The sequence below is a fragment of the Hyperolius riggenbachi genome, chromosome 3 (assembly GCF_040937935.1).
Source record: "Hyperolius riggenbachi isolate aHypRig1 chromosome 3, aHypRig1.pri, whole genome shotgun sequence".
Lineage (NCBI taxonomy): Eukaryota > Metazoa > Chordata > Amphibia > Anura > Hyperoliidae > Hyperolius > Hyperolius riggenbachi.
Genome location: NC_090648.1, coordinates 233,752,767 through 233,772,124, shown reverse-complemented (window position 1 = coordinate 233,772,124; position 19,358 = coordinate 233,752,767). Strand labels below are relative to the sequence as shown.

The window sequence follows — 19,358 nt, the reverse complement described above, 5'->3', positions numbered from 1 at the left end:
CTTCAGGTTGAAAGAGAAGATTGTATTTCATTGTTCCGCATCAAAAGAATCCAGCTTGCGATCATATCAGAACCAGTGTGATTATATCTATGGGAACAAATCTGCCAGGGGGAACGAACATTTAAATAGTATATGGTTCATGGGCACCTATAGTGAGATAATGCAGACACATACAGTAGATCCATTTTGCTGGGTGGCAGGTCCGCTTGGATAGCGTGCTTGTTGTGTGAGTGGCAGAGATTGTGTGCAGAGGCTATAGAAGCTGCTTGCTGAGGCATCATTAGTGTTATGCCCACAGGGGGTGTCATTTCATCCATGTTGCAGAGGGAGAAGGGTCTTGTGGCGGCTGATGAAATAATCTGGTGCAATCCTGTGTGCAAGCTGCGTGTATATTCCCAGCCCATGACTGCCGGTGCTATGACTCATGTATGTCGCACTCAGCTGTATGCCGTATGCATGTATGTACAACGCTCACCCACTCACTCTGCACAGCTATGGCCCTGGCAATCTGGCACTATCTGCTCAGCCTTTGGCAAAATTACAGTTATGACCAACGTAACTAATACCGTTTTATAACTCCAAACCATACCGAGATAATAAGTTAAGGAAGTTCTTGGCAGCTATTGATAATTACCTTTTTCAGCTATACATTTCCTGATCTGGCGGAACAGGTTAGTAATGATGATTGCATGGAGTGATGATTTTATGGGGTGTACAACTAGGATAATGCAGCACCTGTGTTGTGACGTTTCACACGCCGACTGATCGCTTTCAGGAGGACGCACTGATTTGATAAAAATCCAGGTAATTACCTAATGATGTATCACTTTCAGCTATGTATGAGGTAATTCTTGACATCCAATGGAAAATGAGAACTTACTAAATTGTAAAGGTTTCTACCTGATGGGCAGCAGTCAGCCAATCCCTCAGCCACGGCCCTTATGCAGTTTTTTCCTCTGTTTTCTCCCAAGGTGACATTTCACATCTTGTACATAAAATGTCTTTAAGCCACCAGCAAGCAAAATAGAAAGCAATCAAATACTCAGACCTACCACTAACAGGATATAAGCCAGACGAAGGCTGAAAGGCCGAAAGCTTGCTTATTTTTATTCATTTTTTAGTTAGCCAATAAATGGTATCATCCTGGTTTAAAACTTCTTGTTTGTTCAGACCTACCAAAAGTAGGTAAAATAAGCGTTATCAAATTACATTTGATAACACTTATGTTACCTACTTTTGGTAGTTTTTCAATAGTGGAGTGCTGAAAAGCTATTTTTAAAGAGAAGTTGAAAAGTTATTTCCTAAATTCCTGCCATCACACTATATACCTGGCTCCTGCTGCCATCACACTATATACCTGGCTCCTGCTGCCATCACACTATATACCTGGCTCCTGCCATCACACTATATACCTGGCTCCTGCCATCACACTATATACCTGGCTCCTGCTGCCATCACACTATATACCTGGCTCCTGCTGCCATCACACTATATACCTGGCTCCTGCTGCCATCACACTATATACCTGGCTCCTGCCATCACACTATATACCTGGCTCCTGCCGCCATCACACTATATACCTGGCTCCTGCCGCCATCACACTATATACCTGGCTCCTGCCGCCATCACACTATATACCTGGCTCCTGCTGCCATCACACTATATACCTGGCTCCTGCCATCACACTATATACCTGGCTCCTGCCATCACACTATATACCTGGCTCCTGCTGCCATCACACTATATACCTGGCTCCTGCTGCCATCACACTATATACCTGGCTCCTGCTGCCATCACACTATATACCTGGCTCCTGCTGCCATCACACTATATACCTGGCTCCTGCTGCCATCACACTATATACCTGGCTCCTGCTGCCATCACACTATATACCTGGCTCCTGCTGCCATCACACTGTATACCTGGCTCCTGCTGCCATCACACTGTATACCTGGCTCCTGCTGCCATCACACTATATACCTGGCTCCTGCTGCCATCACACTATATACCTGGCTCCTGCTGCCATCACACTATATACCTGGCTCCTGCTGCCATCACACTATATACCTGGCTCCTGCCATCACACTATATACCTGGCTCCTGCTGCCATCACACTACATACCTGGCTCCTGCTGCCATCACACTATATACCTGGCTCCTGCTGCCATCACACTATATACCTGGCTCCTGCTGCCATCACACTATATACCTGGCTCCTGCCATCACACTATATACCTGGCTCCTGCCATCACACTATATACCTGGCTCCTGCTGCCATCACACTATATACCTGGCTCCTGCTGCCATCACACTATATACCTGGCTCCTGCTGCCATCACACTATATACCTGGCTCCTGCCATCACACTATATACCTGGCTCCTGCCATCACACTATATACCTGGCTCCTGCTGCCATCACACTATATACCTGGCTCCTGCTGCCATCACACTATATACCTGGCTCCTGCTGCCATCACACTATATACCTGGCTCCTGCCATCACACTATATACCTGGCTCCTGCCATCACACTATATACCTGGCTCCTGCTGCCATCACACTATATACCTGGCTCCTGCCATCACACTATATACCTGGCTCCTGCTGCCATCACACTATATACCTGGCTCCTGCTGCCATCACACTATATACCTGGCTCCTGCTGCCATCACACTATATACCTGGCTCCTGCTGCCATCACACTATATACCTGGCTCCTGCTGCCATCACACTATATACCTGGCTCCTGCTGCCATCACACTATATACCTGGCTCCTGCCATCACACTATATACCTGGCTCCTGCCATCACACTATATACCTGGCTCCTGCTGCCATCACACTATATACCTGGCTCCTGCCATCACACTATATACCTGGCTCCTGCTGCCATCACACTATATACCTGGCTCCTGCTGCCATCACACTATATACCTGGCTCCTGCTGCCATCACACTATATACCTGGCTCCTGCTGCCATCACACTATATACCTGGCTCCTGCTGCCATCACACTATATACCTGGCTCCTGCCATCACACTGTATACCTGGCTCCTGCTGCCATCACACTATATACCTGGCTCCTGCTGCCATCACACTATATACCTGGCTCCTGCTGCCATCACACTATATACCTGGCTCCTGCCATCACACTATATACCTGGCTCCTGCTGCCATCACACTATATACCTGGCTCCTGCTGCCATCACACTATATACCTGGCTCCTGCTGCCATCACACTATATACCTGGCTCCTGCTGCCATCACACTATATACCTGGCTCCTGCCATCACACTATATACCTGGCTCCTGCTGCCATCACACTATATACCTGGCTCCTGCCATCACACTATATACCTGGCTCCTGCCAGCACATTATATACCTGGCTCCTGCCAGCACACTATATACCTGGCTCCTGCTGCCATCACACTGTATACCTGGCTCCTGCTGCCATCACACTGTATACCTGGCTCCTGCTGCCATCACACTGTATACCTGGCTCCTGCCATCACACTATATACCTGGCTCCTGCTGCCATCACACTATATACCTGGCTCCTGCCATCACACTATATACCTGGCTCCTGCCGCCATCACACTATATACCTGGCTCCTGCCGCCATCACACTATATACCTGGCTCCTGCCATCACACTATATACCTGGCTCCTGCCATCACACTATATACCTGGCTCCTGCTGCCATCACACTATATACCTGGCTCCTGCCATCACACTATATACCTGGCTCCTGCTGCCATCACACTATATACCTGGCTCCTGCCAGCACACTATATACCTGGCTCCTGCCAGCACACTATATACCTGGCTCCTGCTGCCATCACACTATATACCTGGCTCCTGCCATCACACTATATACCTGGCTCCTGCTGCCATCACACTATATACCTGGCTCCTGCCATCACACTATATACCTGGCTCCTGCTGCCATCACACTATATACCTGGCTCCTGCCAGCACACTATATACCTGGCTCCTGCCAGCACACTATATACCTGGCTCCTGCCGCCATCACACTATATACCTGGCTCCTGCTGCCATCACACTATATACCTGGCTCCTGCTGCCATCACACTATATACCTGGCTCCTGCTGCCATCACACTATATACCTGGCTCCTGCCATCACACTATATACCTGGCTCCTGCCATCACACTATATACCTGGCTCCTGCTGCCATCACACTATATACCTGGCTCCTGCTGCCATCACACTATATACCTGGCTCCTGCCATCACACTATATACCTGGCTCCTGCTGCCATCACACTATATACCTGGCTCCTGCCAGCACACTATATACCTGGCTCCTGCTGCCAGCACACTATATACCTGGCTCCTGCCATCACACTATATACCTGGCTCCTGCTGCCATCACACTATATACCTGGCTCCTGCTGCCATCACACTATATACCTGGCTCCTGCCAGCACACTATATACCTGGCTCCTGCCAGCACACTATATACCTGGCTCCTGCTGCCATCACACTATATACCTGGCTCCTGCCAGCACACTATATACCTGGCTCCTGCCATCACACCACACTATATACCTGGCTCCTGCTGCCATCACACTATATACCTGGCTCCTGCTGCCATCACACTATATACCTGGCTCCTGCTGCCATCACAATATATACCTGGCTCCTGCCAGCACACTATATACCTGGCTCCTGCTGCCATCACACTATATACCTGGCTCCTGCCAGCACACTATATACCTGGTTCCTGCTGCCATCACACTATATACCTGGCTCCTGCTTCCATCACAATATATACCTGGCTCCTGCCAGCACACTATATACCTGGCTCCTGCTGCCATCACACTATATACCTGGCTCCTGCCAGCACACTATATACCTGGCTCCTGCCAGCACACGATATACCTGGCTCCTGTGATCACACTATATACCTGGCTCCTGCCATCACACTATATACCTGTCTCCTGCCATCACACTATATACCTGGCTCCTGCCATCACACTATATACCTGGTATATACCTGGTTCCTGCTGCCATCACACTATATACCTGGCTCCTGCTGCCATCACACTATATACCTGTCTCCTGCCATCACACTATATACCTGGCTCCTGCTGCCATCACACTATATACCTGTCTCCTGCCATCACACTATATACCTGGCTGCTGCCATCACACTATATACCTGGTATATACCTGGTTCCTGCTGCCATCACACTATATACCTGGCTCCTGCTGCCATCACACTATATACCTGGCTCCTGCCGCCATCACACTATATACCTGGCTCCTGCTGCCATCACACTATATACCTGGCTCCTGCCAGCACACTATATACCTGGCTCCTGCCGCCATCACACTATATACCTGGCTCCTGCCGCCATCACACTATATACCTGGCTCCTGCCGCCATCACACTATATACCTGGCTCCTGCCGCCATCACACTATATACCTGGCTCCTGCTGCCATCACATTATATACCTGGCTCATGCTGCCATCACACTATATACCTGGCTCCTGCTGCCATCACACTATATACCTGGCTCCTGCTGCCATCACACTATATACCTGGCTCCTGCCGCCATCACACTATATACCTGGCTCCTGCAGCCATCACACTATATACCTGGCTCCTGCTGCCATCACACTGTATACCTGGCTCCTGCCAGCACACTATATACCTGGCTCCTGCCATCACACTATATACCTGGCTCCTGCTGGCATCACACTATATACCTGGCTCCTGCTGCCATCACACTATATACCTGGCTCCTGCCATCACACTATATACCTGGCTCCTGCCGCCATCACACTATATACCTGGCTCCTGCTGCCATCACACTATATACCTGGCTCCTGCTATCACACTATATACCTGGCTCCTGCTGCCATCACACTATATACCTGGCTCCTGCCATCACACTGTATACCTGGCTCCTGCTGCCATCACACTATATACCTGGCTCCTGCTGCCATCACACTATATACCTGGCTCCTGCCATCACACTGTATACCTGGCTCCTGCTGCCATCACACTGTATACCTGGCTCCTGCCAGCACACTATATACCTGGCTCCTGCTGCCATCACACTATATACCTGGCTCCTGCCATCACACTATATACCTGGCTCCTGCTGCCATCACACTATATACCTGGCTCCTGCCATCACACTATATACCTGGCTCCTGCCATCACAGTATATACCTGGCTCCTGCTGCCATCACACTATATACCTGGCTCCTGCCATCACACTATATACCTGGCTCCTGCCATCACACTATATACCTGGTATATACCTGGTTCCTGCTGCCATCACACTATATACCTGGCTCCTGCTGCCATCACACTATATACCTGGCTCCTGCCGCCATCACACTATATACCTGGCTCCTGCTGCCATCACACTATATACCTGGCTCCTGCCAGCACACTATATACCTGGCTCCTGCCGCCATCACACTATATACCTGGCTCTTGCCGCCATCACACTATATACCTGGCTCCTGCCGCCATCACACTATATACCTGGCTCCTGCCGCCATCACACTATATACCTGGCTCCTGCTGCCATCACATTATATACCTGGCTCATGCTGCCATCACACTATATACCTGGCTCCTGCTGCCATCACACTATATACCTGGCTCCTGCCGCCATCACACTATATACCTGGCTCCTGCCGCCATCACACTATATACCTGGCTCCTGCTGCCATCACACTGTATACCTGGCTCCTGCCAGCACACTATATACCTGGCTCCTGCCAGCACACTATATACCTGGCTCCTGCCATCACACTATATACCTGGCTCCTGCTGCCATCACACTATATACCTGGCTCCTGCTGCCATCACACTATATACCTGGCTCCTGCCATCACACTATATACCTGGCTCCTGCCGCCATCACACTATATACCTGGCTCCTGCTGCCATCACACTATATACCTGGCTCCTGCTATCACACTATATACCTGGCTCCTGCTGCCATCACACTATATACCTGGCTCCTGCCATCACACTGTATACCTGGCTCCTGCTGCCATCACACTATATACCTGGCTCCTGCTGCCATCACACTATATACCTGGCTCCTGCCATCACACTGTATACCTGGCTCCTGCTGCCATCACACTGTATACCTGGCTCCTGCCAGCACACTATATACCTGGCTCCTGCTGCCATCACACTATATACCTGGCTCCTGCCAGCACACTGTATACCTGGCTCCTGCTGCCATCACACTGTATACCTGGCTCCTGCCAGCACACTATATACCTGGCTCCTGCTGCCATCACACTATATACCTGGCTCCTGCCATCACACTATATACCTGGCTCCTGCTGCCATCACACTATATACCTGGCTCCTGCTGCCATCACACTATATACCTGGCTCCTGCTGCCATCACACTATATACCTGGCTCCTGCTGCCATCACACTGTATACCTGGCTCCTGCTGCCATCACACTATATACCTGGCTCCTGCTGCCATCACACTATATACCTGGCTCCTGCTGCCATCACACTGTATACCTGGCTCCTGCTGCCATCACACTGTATACCTGGCTCCTGCTGCCATCACACTGTATACCTGGCTCCTGCTGCCATCACACTGTATACCTGGCTCCTGCTGCCATCACACTGTATACCTGGCTCCTGCTGCCATCACACTATATACCTGGCTCCTGCTGCCATCACACTGTATACCTGGCTCCTGCTGCCATCACACTGTATACCTGGCTCCTGCTGCCATCACACTATATACCTGGCTCCTGCTGCCATCACACTATATACCTGGCTCCTGCTGCCATCACACTGTATACCTGGCTCCTGCCATCACACTGTATACCTGGCTCCTGCTGCCATCACACTGTATACCTGGCTCCTGCCATCACACTGTATACCTGGCTCCTGCCAGCACACTATATAGATGGGCTTTGTCATGAGATATTTTTATTCTGGAAAATAGTTATTTACAGCAGATCACAGCGGACACATTCACCAGACAGACTAGCCAAAAGCTCCATATAACTGCAGCACAAGGAGCCTGCAAATTGGACGGAGATTGATTTAACATGAGATATTAATGACTCTCCATTTCCCTGCACTGTATGCTCGCCTTCCCGACTTCCGCAATAGTTATGGATTATTAACCCTTGTCATCACATGGCAGTACCGACATAATGTGTTCTAGCAGTCATTATCCTACTGCAGTGCCAGCATTATGTATATCGTCACCCCATTGCAGTGGCAGTATTATGTATATTGTCACCCCACTGCAGTGCAACCATTATGTACATTCTCAGTCCAATGCAATGCCAGCATTATGTGTATTATCAACCCACTGCAGTGCAACCATTATGTACATTCTCAGTCCAATGCAATGCCAGCATTATGTGTATTATCAACCCACTGCAGTGCAACCATTATGTACAACTTGTCACCCAAAATGCCAGCATTATGTATCTTGCCACCCCACTGCAGTGCCAGCATTATGTTCCTGCCACCCCTGCAGTGCCAGAATTAGATCTTGTCACCTTGCTGTAGAGCCAGCATTTTGTATACTGCCACCCCCTGCAGTGCCAGCATTAGATCTTGCCACCTCGCTGTAGAGCCAGCATTTTGTATACTGCCACTCCACTGCAGTGCCAGCATTATGTATATTGCCACTCCACTGCAGTGGTAGCATTATGTATTTTGCCACTCCACTGAAGTGCCAGCATTATGTATCTTGCCACTCCACTGCAGTGCCAGCATTATGTATCTTGTCCCCCACCTAATGTAGTGCCAGCATTATGTATTGTGTCCCCCCCTACAGTAGTGCCAGCATTATGTGTCTTGTCATTGCACTGCAGTGTTTGCAAATCTATGTTGCCAGCAGGCCACTACAGTGACTGCATTATGTATATTGTCAGCCCACAATGCCAGCATTATGTTCTACCCCCTCTCCTTACCACATAATCCCAGCTAGCATTATGAACATAGTCATGCTACTACAGCTACTGCCAGTATTATGTATTAATCCATATTGTCACCCACTGCAGTGCCTGCTTAGCCTATGTGCTGCGGTAATTGTTAGCAGAATTTTGTACAAGTGACCAATATATGACCCCTCAGTAGTGCGAGTGTACTACCTTTATTAACGAAACTGAGCCGGGGTTGCTTGCTATTGACTCTTGCCAACCATTACCTACCATTAACCCTTGCCAGTCCGCAGCAGTGTCATCATTGTGATGAATCCTTTTACCCCATTGTATTGGCGGCATTGCAAATGATTAACTTCAACTTTTGCCACACCTTAGCGGTGTCAGTATGATAGATTTTACCCCATGTCACACAAGTAAACCTTCAGCAGCTTTCCACATCAATGTAGTACCATGTATTAGCTCCTGCACGCCACCGCAGTGCCAACAGTGTGTATTATTAACTCGTGCTAGCCAGCCTTGCTCCATTGCATGTCCTGCATTACTGATTAACCTCTGCTACACCACGCCAGTGCCAGCCTCATCTATGAGCTATTTCCAAGCCACTGCGGTGCCAGCCCTGCCCTTTCCAGCATTATCTTGCCACACTCCTACCATCAATTAAATTCAGACAACAGACTACATTTATATATATTACAGAGGGTCATTGAGAGTCACATTAGGGCAAGCAGACAGGTGGAATTATGCTGTGTGGAGCACATACCATGCAGAGCACTGGCCAGGGCAGGCAGGTGGAAGGATGCTGTGGGATGCATATAGCATGCAGGGTACTGGGGGCAGGATGGGAGGAGTCACATTAGGGCAGGCAGACAGATGGCAGGATGCTGTGTGGGGCACATACCATGCAGAGCACTGGAGCAGGATGGATGGGGTCACATTAGGGCAGGTAGACAGGTGGAAGCAGTGGCTTCACTAGGGGGGTGCGGTAGCAGGTGCGGACCATTCCAGGTTATACCAGCAGAGGGGGTGATACCCATCTCCAGGCTAAGGGAGAGTGGCATAGGCTATGTAAATACAGACCAGGCTACAGGCTAGCGCCTGATGTACTGCTCCCTCCTGCTCTTCTACCTTCTGGCTTCTCCATGTTGAGCTGACAACAGAGTTCAGAGGCCCCCAGGGCCACATGGTAATCATCTTAAAGTGGACCCAAATTAAAAAAACAAGATTTCAGAAATGGAATCTATTTTCTAAATTATAATAATAAATAGCAGCCTTTTTTCAGCTGCATGATGACAAATATTAAATATTTTACATTTATTGGAGAAACCCCTCCCTTCCTTTCAAATTGCCGGCATTTTTCCGGCAAACTGGAGGAGTAGATGGTGTCTGGCAATGGAGGAATTGCTAATGGCTGCCCCCAGTATAACCCTAGTTATGAAAAGCGAAGGGTGAAAAGCATGCACTGAAATGCTCATAGGTTTGAAGGAGTGTCTATTTATCTTTGTATGTGTCAGAGTGGTGCAACTAAATATTTTTAATTAAAAAAATGTTTGGTTTGGGTCCGCTTTAACATCTCCCTATAACAAGCAACATTACTACCTGGTGTGGTTGGAGGTTCATGGATGGGGGTTACACTATGAGATTCCGCACCGGGTGACACCACTGGGTGGGACACATATCATGCAGAGCACTGGGGGCAGGATGGAAGGAGTCACATTAGGGCAGGCAGACAGGTGGACGTATGCTGTGTGGTACATATCATGCAGAGCACTGGGGGCAGGATGGGAGGAGTCACATTAGGGCAGGCAGACAGGTGGACGTATGCTGTGTGGGGCATATAGCATGCAGAGTACTGGTGGCAGGATGGGAGGAGTCACATTAGGTCAGGTGGGCAGACAGGTGGAAGTATGCTGTGTGGTACATACCATGCAGAGCACTGGGGGAAGGATGGGAGGGGTCACATTAGGGCAGCCAGGCAGACAGGTGGAAGGTTACTGTTTGGTACATACCATGCAGAGCACTGGGGGCAGGATGGTAGGGGTCACATTAGGGCAGGCAGACAGGTGGACGTATGCTGTGTGGGGCATATAGCATGTAGAGTACTGGGGGCAGGATGGGAGGAGTCACATTAGGTCAGGTGGGCAGACAGGTGGAAGTATGCTGTGTGGTACATACCATGCAGAGCACTGGGGGCAGGATGGGAGGGGTCACATTAGGGCAGGCAGACAGGTGGACGTATGCTGTGTGGGGCATATAGCATGTAGAGTACTGGGGGCAGGATGGGAGGAGTCACATTAGGTCAGGTGGGCAGACAGGTGGAAGTATGCTGTGTGGTACATACCATGCAGAGCACTGGGGGCAGGATGGGAGGGGTCACATTAGGGCAGGCAGACAGGTGGAAGGTTACTGTTTGGTACATACCATGCAGAGCACTGGGGGCAGGATAGAAGGGGTCACATTAGGGCAGGCAGACAGGTGGAAGCATGCTGTGTGGTGCATATAGCATGTAGGGCACTGGGGGTAGGATGGGAGAAGTCACATTAGGGCAGGAATGGGGGGGTCACATTAGGGCAGGCAGACAGGTGGAAGCATGCTGTGTGGTGCATATAGCATGTAGGGCACTGGGGGCAGGATGGGAGAAGTCACATTAGGGCAGGAATGGGGGGGTCACATTAGGGCAGGCAGACAGGTGGAAGTATGCTGTGTGGTGCATATAGCATGTAGGGCACTGGGGGCAGGATGGGAGAAGTCACATTAGGGCAGGAATGGGGGGGGGGTCACATTAGGGTAGGCAGACAGGTGGAAGCATGCTGTGTGGTGCATATAGCATGTAGGGCACTGGGGGCAGGATGGGAGAAGTCACATTAGGGCAGGAATGGGGGGGGGGGGTCACATTAGGGCAGGCAGACAGGTGGAAGTATGCTGTGTGGTGCATATAGCATGTAGGGCACTGGGGGCAGGATGGGAGAAGTCACATTAGGGCAGGAATGGGGGGGGGTCACATTAGGGCAGGCAGACAGGTGGAAGTATGCTGTGTGGTGCATATAGCATGTAGGGCACTGGGGGCAGGATGGGAGAAGTCACATTAGGGCAGGGATGGGGGAGGGGTCACATTAGGGCAGGCAGACAGGTGGAAGTATGCTGTGTGGGGCATATAGCATGTAGGGCACTGGGGGCAGGATGGGAGAAGTCACATTAGGGCAGGAATGGGGGGGGGGTCACATTAGGGCAGGCAGACAGGTGGAAGTTTGCTGTGTGGTGCATATAGCATGCAGGGCACTGGGGGCAGGATGGGAGGAGTCACTTTAGGGCAGGGATGGGGGAGGGGTCACATTAGGGCAGGCAGACAGGTGGAAGTATGCTGTGTGGGGCATATAGCATGCAGCGTACTGGGGGGCAGGATGGGAGGGGTCACATTAGGGCAGGCAGACAGGTGGAAGGATGCTGTGTGGGGCACATACCATGCAGAGCACTAGGGGCAGGATGATGCTGGTAGGCGTCAGGTGGAAGTATGCTGTGTGCTGCACATACCATGCAGAGCACTAGCCAGGGCAGGCAGGTGGAAGGATCTGTGTGGGGCACATGCCATGCAGAGCACTGGGGGCAGGATGGGAGGAGTCACATTAGGGCAGGCATACAGGTGGAAGGATGCTGTGTGGTACATACCATGCAGAGCACTGGGGGCAGGATGGGAGGAGTCACATTAGGGCAGGCATACAGGTGGAAGGATGCTGTGTGGTACATACCATGCAGAGCACTAGGGGCAGGATGAGAGGAGTCACACTAGGGCAGGCAGACAGGTGGAAGGATGCTGTGTGGTACATACCATGCAGAGCACTGGGGGCAGGATGGGAGGGGTCACATTAGGGCAGGCATACAGGTGAAAGGATGCTGTGTGGTACATACCATGCAGAGTACTGGGGGCAGGATGGGAGGGGAGACAGGTGGAAGGATGCTGTGTGAAGCACATACCATGCAGAGCACTAGCCAGGGCAGGCAGGTGGAAGGATCTGTGTGGGGCACATACTAAAAGAAGGATGGGAGAGAGTAACATTAGGGTAGCAAGGCCAGACAGATAGAAGGTTGCTTTGTGGGGAACACACAGAGTATAGGGACCAGGCTGGGAGAGGGTAACATTGGGACACATGGAGGGAGGAATGCTATGAGTCTCCACTGGGAGCAGGGTGGGGCAGGGTCATATTATGGCAGATGGAGGGGTCAGAGAGATATGTAAGAGGCACATACAGTATGTAGTGCATTGGGAGCAGAATGGGAGAGGGTCACTTTAGGGCAGACAGAGGGATGGAAGAATGCTGTATGGGACGTATGGGACACTAGACATATAGGGTGAAGGAAGGAATGGATCACATTAGAGGGGTATATTTATGGAGCACACATGGCACTGGGGGCAGGACGAGAGAGGATGGCATTAGAGGGGTATATGTATGGAGCACACCTGGCACTGGGGGCAGAATGGCATATAAGGGTATATGTATGGAGCACACATGGCACTGGGGGCAGGATGGAAGACAATGGCATATAAGGGTATATGTATGGAGCACACATGGCACTGGGGGCAGGGTGGGAGAGGATGGCATTAGAGGGGTATATGTATGGAGCACACATGGCACTGGGAGCAGGAGAGGATGGCATTAGAGGGGTATATGTATGGAGCACACATGGCACTGGGAGCAGGAGGGGATGGCATTAGAGGGGTATATGTATGGAGCACACATGCCACTGGGGGCAGGGTGGGAGAGGATGGCATTGGAGGGGTATATGTATGGAGCACACATGGCACTGGGAGCAGGAGAGGATGGCATTAGATGGGTATATGTATAGAGCAAACATGGCACTGGGGGCAGGGTGGGAGAGGATGGCATTAGAGGGGTATATGTATGGAGCACATCTGGCACTGGGGGCAGAATGGCATATAAGGGTATATGTATGTAGCACACATGGCACTGGGGGCAGGATGGAAGACAATGACATATAAGGGTATATGTATGGAGCACACATGGCACTGGGGGCAGGGTGGGAGAGGATGGCATTAGAGGGGTTTATGGGAGAGGATGGCATTAGAGGGGTATATGTATGGAGCACACATGGTACTGGGAGCAGGAGAGGATGGCATTAGAGGGGTATATGTATGGAGCACACATGGCACTGGGAGCAGGAGAGGATGGCATTAGAGGGGTATATGTATGGAGCACACATGGCACTGGGAACAGGATGAGAGAGGATGGCATTAGAGGGGTATATGTATGGAGCACACATGGCACTGGGAGCAGGAGACCATGGCATTAGAGGGGTATATGTATGGAGCACACATGGCACTGGGAGCAGGATGAGAGAGGATGGCATTAGATGGGTATATGGGAGAGGATGACATTAGAGGGGTATATGTATGGAGCACATATGGCACTGGGAGCTGGAGAGGATGGCATTAGAGGGGTATATGTATGGAGCACACGTGGCACTGGGGGCAGGGTGGGAGAGGATGGCATTAGAGGGGTATATGTATGGAGCACACATGGCACTGGGGGCAGGGTGGGAGAGGATGGCATTAGAGGGGTATATGTATGGAGCACATCTGGCACTGGGAGCAGGATGAGAGAGGATGGCATTAGAGGGGTATATGGGAGAGGATGACATTAGAGGGGTATATGTATGGAGCACATATGGCACTGGGAGCTGGAGAGGATGGCATTAGAGGGGTATATGTATGGAGCACACGTGGCACTGGGGGCAGGGTGGGAGAGGATGGCATTAGAGGGGTATATGTATGGAGCACACATGGCACTGGGGGCAGGGTGGGAGAGGATGGCATTAGAGGGGTATATGTATGGAGCACACATGGCACTGGGAGCAGGAGGGGATGGCATTAGAGGGGTATATGTATGGAGCACACCTGGCACTGGAGGCAGGGTGGGAGAGGATGGCATTAGAGGGGTATATGAATGGGTCACACATGGCACTGGGGGCAGGATGGGAAAGGATCGCATTAGTGTGCAGACAGAGGGACAGAAGGACGATGCTGTGCGAGCACATAAAGTACAGAGCGCTGGGAGAAGGATGAGTAGACACTTCATGAAATATTAATCATCTCTGATCTTCCTAAGTGATCCTAATTGATGCCCAGAGCAAATCCTGGGATGGGGTCTTGTGCAAGGAGGGGCTTCTCTACATCCTTTTGACCCTGACTACTTTTAGGAGATGTATCGATTCATCCAGGAAATGTGCGAGAAGATGACCTGTTAAGGGAGCAAATTAGGTACCTAGAAATCACTTACTGGCCTTCCCTGATGGGCTCCCCATGCATGTTTGAGACAGATGATGAGGGGGAGGCAGTAAGCCGGCCACAGGCATACTACTGCACCCACAGTTTACATTGTATTCGCTTTTAACCATGTATTGGTCAGGTTTTGATGATTTAATAGCTGCTTACACGTATTATATGCTATGCTAGCTACGTGATGAATAACACTGCTCTATGGTCAGGCAGCTCGTTCTCAGCTTCAGAAACATTACAAAAAATTGTAATAAGAGAAAATACAATGGATAATTCCTTCTCGTTGGCTGGCTACTTGTACTGACCGTCCCCGTGCTTCTGTATAATAAATCCATATCAAAGGCCGAGATCAGGAAAGTTCAGGTTATTGTCAGTCATCACTACCCCATTATTAGTAGTTAACATTCCAACTCAATCTCCTTCCATATCGCAATGGCATGATTCCTTCACACACATTACACAGCATGCTGCAGCTGCCGGGCACATGTAGGGGGCACATGTCATTGCAGGATGGGGGGGGGGGGGGCACATGTCATTGCAGGGTGGGGGGGGGGGCACATGTCATTGCAGGGGACACATGTCATTTCAGGAAGCACATGTCATTGCAAAGAGGCACGTGTCATTGCGGGGGGAGGAGGGGGAGGCGGGGGGACATGTCAATGCAGGGGGGGGGGGACATGCCAATGCAAGGTGGCACATGTCAATGCAGGGGGCATATGTCATTACAGAGTAACACATGTCAATGCAGGGGGCATATGTCATTGTAGAAGGAACATGTAATTGCAGGGGGGGGGGGGGGAGAGCACATGCCATTGCAGAGGTGGCACATGTCATTGCAGGGGGCACGTGTCATTGCAGGGGGCACATGTCATTGCAGGGGGCACATGTCATTGCAGGGGGCACATGTCATTGCAGGGGGCATATGTCATTGCAGGGGGCACATGTCATTGCAGGGGGCACATGTCATTGCAGAGGTGGCACGTCATTGCAGGTGGCACATGTCATTGCAGGGGGCACATGTCATTGCAGGGGGCACATGTCATTGCAGGGGGCACATGTCATTGCAGGGGGCATATGTCATTGCAGGGGGCACATGTCATTGCAGGGGGCATATGTCATTGCAGGGGGCACATGTCATTGCAGGGGGCACATGTCATTGCAGGGGGGCACATGTCATTGCGGGGGACACGTCATTGCGGGGGCATATGTCATTGCAGGGGGCACATGTCATTGCAGGGGGCACATGACATTGCAGGGGGCACATGACATTGCAGGGGGCACATGTCATTGCTGGGGGCACATGTCATTGCAGAGTGGCACATCTCACTGCAGAGTGGCATATGTCATTGCAGGGGGCATATGTCAGTGTAGGGGGCACATATCATTGCAGGGGGCACATGTCATTGCTGGGGGCACATCTCACTGCAGAGTGGCACATGTCATTGCAGGGGGCACATGTCATTGCTGGGGGCACGTCATTGCAGGGGGCACATGTCATTGCAGGGGGCACGTCATTGCAGAGTGGCATATGTCATTGCAGGGGGCACATGTCATTGCAGGGGGCACATGTCATTGCAGAGTGGCACATGTCATTGCAGGGAGCACATGTCATTGCAGAGTGGCATATGTCATTGCAGGGGGCACATGTCATTGCAGGGGGCACATGTCATTGCAGGGGGCACATGATCTGGGGACATTAATGACCACCAGCAGCCATGTCAGCACAGTGTGCATTATTTTCTGGCATATTCTTAATAGCATGGTGGACCACGATAATTGTAGCCCCAATCTGTAGCTGCCACCCTCGTGTAGCCCCTTATCCGACAGCTCGGCTACATATTCTCTGTCTATGGCCGCATCACATATAGGAGTACCGTGATGTGATTGTAGGTGTGTACACCTACCTCTCTATCTCTCTGCAGCAATGCTCCCAAGTAACAGCACTGCAGAGTCTGCCACCATGGCGACTGTCTACAGCTTCCACTGCACGGTGTGCGTGACGTCATGCTGCTCAAGGTCAGTTCAAGGACACTGCCTCACTGACACCAGCCCGGGATCTCTAGCTATGATGTCTGTAAAGCTATGCAAATTACACAAACCTGTCCACCTCGATAAGGCAAAGAGGAAAACAAAAAGCAAACAAAAGAAATAATAATAATAATAATAATAAACAGAAACTAACATAAACACACACACACACACACTTGTTCCTGGATGATCTAAGCGTGGATTGTAGTAATAATAATAATAATTAATAACAAAACCATTTAGGAAACGGAAGGCATAACATGCTGCTTTTATGCGATCCGCTTGCATAGTAAAAGCTGCAATGTAGTACAAAAGGAATAGTAGAAGTAACACTGAATTGAACATGGTAAATACAATCAGCCTGTAAGGAAACCAGGCTATGTATATCTGTACAGCGTGTAATTCTTGTAATATTCCGAACTGACTGGGGCGTATATATTACTATTTATTTATTGGTTACTATGTATGCATTTATGTAGCGCCAGCATCTTCCATGGCTGGGTACAATAGAGAACATACAGTACAGACGTCACCCTTGTAATGCGTCACAGAGAAATGATAAGTGATTCTTACATAAAGGTGGTGGACATCATTATGGGAATTACAGAAACCTTGATTTATGCCGATATTTGCAGTATTATTATACCCATTATCTGGCAGGGGCTGATAGCTTGGCAAGTGGCATTAATGTTACAGCTGTATGTAATGGATTCTCCTGCATACTATAGAGAATAAGCCCGTCTGCGTGGACTATAAAGAGGGGTATGGTTGCTGAGCCTCTGCTTTATATATTAGTATACAATACATAATCGGGATTCCCCTACAGAACACACACAGAGCCATGCAATAATACAGAGAGGAGCACTGAGCACAGCATCCATGGCTGCTCATCACAAGTACATCCGACAGACAACAATGCCCGGGGCTGCTAGGAAATACCTCAGCTTCTGGGCAGCTTTGCTTTGCAGGTTTCCTTTTCAGCCTCATTATTTCACTTATTTTCACTTATTTCACTCATTTTAACTCAGAGCAGCCAATCAGAATAATCTATTTCATTCAACAGCTAATAGAGGCAGAATAGCCTGTGTTATAGCCCCACGGAATATGTTGGCGCTTATTAGTAATAATAATAATAATAATAATAATAATAATAATAGAACAGTTTTATTCTATACTTACATTGTATGTAACCTGTATTGTGGACGCACCTCATCTCTGAACATATTCTGTGACTGGGATTTCTCTTATCTATCATGTTTACTGCTTTTTGTAAGATTGATCTATCTTTCGTATCTAGCTATAGATCTTTCTTTCCTCTATCTATCTATCTATCTATCTATCTATCTATCTATCTATCTATCTATCTATCTATCTATCTATCGATCTATCTATCTATCCGTCTTCGTATTTATCTATCTACCTACCTTATTTCACAACACACAGAAAAGATAGATGATAGCTAATAGGTAGATTGTTTTGGGCAATCACGATGAGGCATATTGTTATAGAAGTGAGTGTATGCCTTTATAGCAATCATAAGGTAATTTGGTGTTAGTGCTGCAATGTTAGCGGCTGCCTTATTATCAGTCATACATTAGCTGCCACGTTGGAAATAATGGGATATAGGTGAATGCATGTAGTGATTGTTTTGCATGAAAATGACCCCGCTATTGGCATTATGTAGTATTTCAGCAGCATGTCCCATGCATGGTATGTGCATATCCAGCATAGCCTCCCTATTGTGTGCTGGCATCACAGATCAGGCAATATAATGCGGTATAGCGTTCAGTGCAGCTGCTTCAGTTTAGGCAGCAAAAACAATATTATTCTTATGAAAAAAAAAGTGTCACACAGATGAAGTAACGTTTCAGGGCTGATGGGGAAAATGACAAGCGTCAGAGCAAGCAGTCACATCTCAGATCTCCTTACACACAGAGCATCGTTATTATTATTATTATTATTATTATTATTATTATTATTATATAAAGCGCTAACATTTCCGTGGCACTGTAAAGGGCATGAGCATTAGTGTCGCTATTTTATACAGCGAGATAATCCATCATGGCTCCGTACAGCCTAGAATACGATGGATGCAATGCACAAACAAAA

General features: G+C 49.5%; 1 long non-coding RNA gene across 1 annotated transcript in view; it reads left to right on the top strand.

Annotated features, from left to right (window-relative positions):
- The first annotated feature begins 567 nt into the window (after positions 1-567).
- Positions 568-19,358, top strand: part of LOC137563483 (uncharacterized) — a 35,306-nt gene continuing 16,515 nt past the window's right edge. Inside the window, exon 1 of the long non-coding RNA XR_011030362.1 lies at positions 568-671. This is a non-coding gene — a long non-coding RNA (uncharacterized lncRNA). The remainder of the gene's footprint in view (positions 672-19,358) is intronic.